Source organism: Peromyscus eremicus, chromosome 22, assembly GCF_949786415.1.
Source record: "Peromyscus eremicus chromosome 22, PerEre_H2_v1, whole genome shotgun sequence".
Classification (NCBI taxonomy): domain Eukaryota; kingdom Metazoa; phylum Chordata; class Mammalia; order Rodentia; family Cricetidae; genus Peromyscus; species Peromyscus eremicus.
This window is the reverse complement of record NC_081437.1, coordinates 30448301-30455055: the sequence shown is the minus strand read 5'-3', so window position 1 is coordinate 30455055 and position 6755 is coordinate 30448301. Positions and strand designations below refer to the sequence as shown.

At 38.5% G+C, this 6755-nt stretch overlaps 1 pseudogene; it reads left to right on the top strand.

Moving 5' to 3' along the window:
* Positions 1-539: 539 nt before the first annotated feature.
* Positions 540-5117, top strand: LOC131897320 (zinc finger protein 431-like; annotated as a pseudogene).
* Positions 5118-6755: the final 1638 nt, after the last annotated feature.

The window sequence follows — 6755 nt, the reverse complement described above, 5'->3', positions numbered from 1 at the left end:
GTTTTGTTTTGTTTTTTTTTTTTTTTTTTTTTTTTGACTCAGGGTTTCTCTGTGAGACAGTCCTGGCTATTCTGGAACTACCTCTGTAGACCAGGATGGCCTCAGTCTCACAGAAATCCACCTGCCTCTGCCTCACGAGTGCTGGCATTAAAGGCATGTGTCACCACCACCTGGCAATTCTTTCTATCTTTTTTGTTTATTTGGCTGATTTTAGCATGGGAGTGAGTATCTTAACATGTATTTCTGCCTGTCCTGTAACAGATTGCAAAAACTAGGCTGGCATTTAAGTCAGAGGCAAATATACCTGCCTCTGCCCTTTGAGTGCTGGGGTTAAAGGCATGAGCCAATACACTCAGCTTGTCCATCTTATTTTTCTTTTATGTAGTTAGTAATTGTTCATACAATTTCTCTCATGTGTACTCTGTTTACTTGTCTTTCTATGTTTGTTAGTAGACATTTCCCTTGCATGGTGATATGCCATCTAAAGTGACTTGGAAATTACATTATAATGTCTATGTCATGAAATAAGTGTGGGGAGTACCAGAATTATATGACTATACTGTCAAAGATGTATACATTTACAATGTTGTCCATATCATGCTTTCTGTTGTACACATGTATGGGGTACTTTAGAATACAGTGACCTATGATGATGTGCATGTTGACTTCACTTGGGAAGAGTGGACTTTGCTGGATCCATCTCAGAAGACTCTATATAAAGATGTGATGCTGGAGACCTACAGTAACCTCACTGCTATAGGTAAGACTGAATTTTCCTTTATGTTTAAAATAAGGGGAGAAGTGTTCCTTGGTTATTGATGCTCTTCTGTAGTGTTATTGAGAAAGAAGAAGAACGAGGTGAATAATTCAGGCATGGTTCTAAGGTTCACTGAAGATATTAAGTTAAATTTTGTTCAATTTTCAATAATATACCTACATTTACTGGTACTATATTTTAGGATACAGTTGGGAAGACCATAATATTGAAAAACACCGTCAAAGTTCTACAAGACATGAAAGGTAATTTTCATGTGCAAGCTGATACAAATATGCCTCTGAAGAAACTGTAATGTGTCCTGAAAGTTTTAAATGAAAGTAACAGTGTACATAAGCACAGCTTAAAGTACATTGATCATTATTAACTCCTCATAAAACCATATACCTCAATTTTAGTTAGGTGAATTTCACTTGAAGGCAGTCTTTTAAGGAAGAAGACAAGGAAACAATGCCTTAACAGGTATCACCATTTGAATCCTAGCACCATGAGAGACTGCCAATCCATTTATTTCATACTACTCACGTTAAAATAGATATACACATTGAAGAGGACATAAGTATATTGCCAACCCCCTAATAAGCTTATAGCCCATGGTAAAGGAATCTTTACGCATATGCTGCTAAGTTTAGTGATGGGGCAGTCAGAGTCAAGAGTCAAGGGGCAGTTGTGGTGGAGAAACCTTAATTCCTATATCACATGTCTGTAAGGAACAGGAAGTCTAGCTGCGTAATTACAGTGTGGAAACCTTTGTATTTGTTATTCTTCCTTTACTAGGTATATCATATGTCACTCTGTATACAAGACATATGTGCATAGGGATAAGGAAAGATGTAACATATTTCTCTCTCAGAACAATTAGAAGATATGTAGGACTGTACATGTTAAGTATACTTGTTGAATTTGATTCAGGTATATAAGTTCTAGGTTCATTGTTAATACATCAGCAAACTCACACTGCAGAAAAGCTCTGTGAGTACTAGGACTGTATAAATACTTCTCTTTGTCCTATTTCACTTAGCAAATATAGTTTGACTCACAATTATAGAAAAATTTGTGAAGCAACAATCATTGTAAAGCTCTGAGGTTTTCCAGTTTTCTTGAAATAAATAAAAAAAATTCATATAGAGAAAAGATTTTGTAAATGTGAACCATGTAAGAAAGGATCTTACCGTTGTAGGTATCTTCAAAGATTCTTCAAACATCCCTTCATGAAGGGGAACACATGAGTGTAAACACTGTGATAAAACTTTAATATGTGATTCCTCTTTATAGTTGAACCAAACTGCAAAATCAATTAATACAGATGTAAAGATTCAATAGTCTATTGAATGTGGTAATGCTTTTACATGTGCTGATTCTCCTTGCAGGCATGAAAGAAGCCATATTGGAGAGGAAGCTTCTGTATATACTCAATATAGTAAAGTCTTTGCATATGACAGTCATCTTCAAAGGCGTGGAAGAACACATACTGGAGAGAAACCCTATGAATGTAATCAGTGTGGTAAAGCCTTTGCATCTCACAGAAATCTGCGAATACATAAAAGAACACATACTGGAGAGAAACCCTATGAATGTAATCAATGTGATAAAGCCTTTGGACTAAAAGAGTATCTTAAAATGCATAAAGGAATGCATACTGGAGAGAAACCCTATGAATGTAATCTGTGTGGTAAAGCCTTTACACAACAGGGTTCTCTTCAAATGCATAAAAGAACACATACTGGAGAGAAACCCTATGAATGTAATCTGTGTGGTAAAGCCTTTACACAACAGGGTTCTCTTCATATGCATAAAAGAACACATACTGGAGAGAAACCCTATGAATGTAATCAGTGTGGTAAAGCATTCTCTACACAGAAAAGTTTCAAGTTACATAGAAGAACCCATACTGGAGAGAAACCCTATGAATGTGATCTGTGTGGTAAAGTCTTTGCACAAAAGAGTTATCTTCAAATTCATAAAAGAACACATACTGGAGAGAAACCCTATGAATGTAATCAGTGTGGTAAAGCCTTTGCATTTCCCAATAATTTCCAATTGCATAAAAAGTCACACACTGGAGAGAAACCTTATGAATGTAATCAATGTGGTAAAGCCTTTGCATTGCATAGTAGTCTCCAGGCACATAGAAGAACACATTCTGGAGAGAAACCCTATAACTGTAATCAATGTGATAAAGCATTCTCTACAGAGAAAGTTCTCAAATTACATAGAAGAACCCATACTGGAGAGAAACCCTATGAATGTAATCAATGTGGTAAAACCTTTATACAACAGTGTCATCTTCAGACACATAAAAGAAAACATACTGGAGAGAAACCCTATGAATGTAATCAATGTGGTAAAGCCTTCTCTAGACACAGTAGTCTCCAAGAACATAGAAGAACACATACTGGAGAGAAACCCTATGAATGTAATCAATGTGGTAAAGCCTTTGTACAACAGGGTGGTCTCCAAATTCATAAAAGAACACATACTGGAGAGAAACCCTATGAATGTAATCAATGTGGTAAAGCCTTTGCATCCCATAGTAGTCTCCATGTGCATAGAAGAACACACACTGGAGAGAAACCTTATGAATGTAAGCAATGTGGTAAAGCCTTTACACAACACAGTTCTCTCCAAATTCATAAAAGAACCCATACTGGAGAGAAACCCTATGAATGTAATCAATGTGGTAAAGCCTTCTCTAGACACAGTAGTCTCCAAGCACATAGAAGAACCCATACTGGAGAGAAACCGTGTGAATGTAATCAGTGTGGTAAAGCCTTCTCTAAACAGAGTAAGCTCCAAAAACATAGAAGAACACATACTGGAAAGAAACCCTATGAATGTAATCAATGTGGTAAAATCTTTGTCTATGCTAGTAGTCTTCGAAACCATTTGAAAAAAATCATACTGCAAAGAAACCTTATAAATCTAGTCAGTGTTGTAAAATTTGCATTTTATACAGAAATAAACTTTTGTGTGCAATCAATCCATTAAAGCCTTTGCATAGTACAATAGTATTTGGGGACCTGAAAAAAAATACTAATGGTTCCTTTTTTTTTTTTTTTTTTTTGGTTTTTCAAGACAGTTTCTCCGTGTAGTTTTGGTGCCTGTCCTGGATCTCACTCTGTAGACCAGGCTGGCCTGCAAATCACAGAGATCCGCCTTGTTCTGCCTCCCGAGTGATTAAAGGGATTAGAGGCGAGTGCCACCCTCGCCCGGCTTGATGGCTTCTTAATATAAAGTATCTGTTTAGATGTTTAGTCAACACACAGCAGAATTCTGTAGAAAAAAAATTGACAGTGTCAACAATCTCTTCAAGCTTTATGATGTCAACTTTAATTGTCTGCACCTGCAAACTCATGGAAAAAATAAATTTGTGAATTTATGAAGCCCTATGTATAGGGTAAAAGGGCCAGCCAAAGAAACAGATCCTAACGCTGAAACCAGAGCCAAAGAAAAACATGAGTAGCATGAAACCAACCAGTCCTTGAGCAGGAAAGTCAACTAATCCCTAACATGAAATCCAGCCAATCTCTAAGATTGTCCAAGCTCAGAGTTGAAATAAGACCAATTCCCACCCTGAAAATCGTTTCACTGGAAAAACTCCACCCCTAAGAATCCGTATAGCCATATGCATGTTCAGTTTGTAGCTGCCCTTTCCCACCACTCTCCTGGATTCTCCCCTCCCCAATGAATATCTTGAATGAGTTTTGTGTGAAAAGCTTTTTTCTCCATCATGGAGCATAGTCTCTACTGGGAAACTCCCTAGTGGAGCCTGGCAGAGAAGCAGTAGAACCCTCTGCTGGGAAACTCCCAAAGGGGAGCAGAGCAAAAGTAAGGTTTTGGGAGCTGCTCCATTTCTGCAAAAGGTTTCCCCTTAGTTGTGTGAAGCACAGAGGTAACAATTTGGGCCACAGCTGAGAAGAAACCGTCATCTCTGCTGGGAAACTCCCTAATGGAACCAAGCAGAGAAGCAATGCACACCTCTGCTGGGAAAGTACTAGAAGAATATTGCAAAGTGGTAACAGACAGAGTGGAGGGGGCAGAGCTGTAGTGGCTCTCTCTCAGAGACAGGAGGATTGCCACAACCTGTGGGGAGACCATCCCGCATGGGAACACAGCTTCAGGTATAGCCTGACTTCCCCCCCACTCAGGATTTCTTTTTCCTCACAGCTGGAGGTATCCAGGAGACCTTCCTTTCACAGCTGTAGATAAGCCTGATTTCTGACAGGCAGGGTAACTTTCCCTCCAGAACTGTCTCACTTACAGTATGAATTTAAACAATAATGTAACCTTTTTAGATTTCATGGTTCTCTTCGGTTACAGGAAACAACTAATTCAGTTGTAAAATTTTATAGATTTGTATTACTTTCTATTCTGTTGTGTTTATATAATTTATTGATATAATTTGTCTCCTGGTTCCAGAGGACTACAGGTCTATCATGAAAGTGGCATGGGAACAAGTGTCAGACATGGCAGCTAAAGCAGGAGGCTAAGAACTCACATCCTTAACCTGCAGCGTGAAGCAAAGAGTAGGAACTGGAGATGATGTGTGGCTGTAAATTCTCAAAACTTTCCCCCTGTGACATATCTCCTCCAGAACAGCAGCATTTCCTAAATCTTGCCAAATGATAGCACAAACTTAAAAGGGTTGATTTCTCTGCCTTTGGGGCCTCCATGCTTGCTTTCTCTTATATGAACCAATTCATGATAAAAAAAAGCTCTCTAAGATTTTAGATGCCTCAACTCCTGTATTACAGGAGTGAATGCTTTCAAGAAAAACTTTCAAATTTGATTTTCTTTAAATGCATCACTGTTCTATCTCTTTTGTTCCTCTTCCCCATTGTTTCAAGGTCATTAAGAGTTTCTGTCCATTTTCTCACATTCTGTAGCTTATCTATTTCTATTTAGAGCAATATCTCCTGTAGCTTAGGCTTGCCTCACACCGTGTAGTTGAGCCTTGCTCTGAATACCTAGTCCTACTTCTGCTGCCCAATGCTGGAACGATAGTCCTACAACTACTTCAAGGCTGGGCCTTAACTGGTGAGTGAGAAGGAAAAATAGACCAGTTATTGAGTGTCCTCCAAATTCTCTGGATTTTACTGCAAACTTGTAAATGAAGAGAGACCTATGTAAGAATTGGGTTCACTGACCAACTCTAAAGGAGGTTAGTCACAGAAAAGAAAGGCATTGGCAAGAAGGAGCATGGAAGCTCTCCTTTGACTAGCTCACATTAGAAATAAGTAGTAAGGTAATCAACTTTAGATGATCAATAAATGTCCTGACTGGCCATTTCTTGGGTCCACAGACCAGGGAATCAAGAATCTGGATAAAACACTGAACTTAACCATGAAACCTAATTGTAGTAGTTACACTAATTCAACCAAAATAGACCTGGATAAAATGGTGTGGCTCCTCCTAAAAGACCTGTTATTTTACAGATTTAAGATGTACAGCCTGAGAGAAAATGTGTGACTAATAACTCGGTGTGCTGTAGCACAAATCCCTAGTCTTTGGAGCACACATGGCCATCAAGTCTATTTCGACTTTTTGAAATAGTTTTTGGGGATTATAATTACATCATTTCCATTATCTCTTTCCTGCCTCTAAGCCTTCCATAGACACTTCATTGTTTTCTAATTCATGGCCTCTTTTTGCTTTAACAACAGTTTGTAGATGTAATTCTAAATAGTCTTATTAAATAAGAAACACAGAGCCGAATAAAGAGTTAAAAGCCCAAGAGGTCAGAGCACTAGTGAATAGCCTTTAGCTTACCAGTCACTGCCATCCTTCCCCTGAGAGAGAGACCTTCTCCTGTGTGACCCTTGTTTTATTGACTTTCTGTTCTGCCTTCTCATTGGTTCTAAACCCAACCACATGACTTCTTCGTCACTGCCTGTCTATACAGACCTCCAGCTCTCTATGGTTGTTACTGGGATTAAAGGCATATGTCACCATGCTGGCTATGTCCTTGAACACACAGACT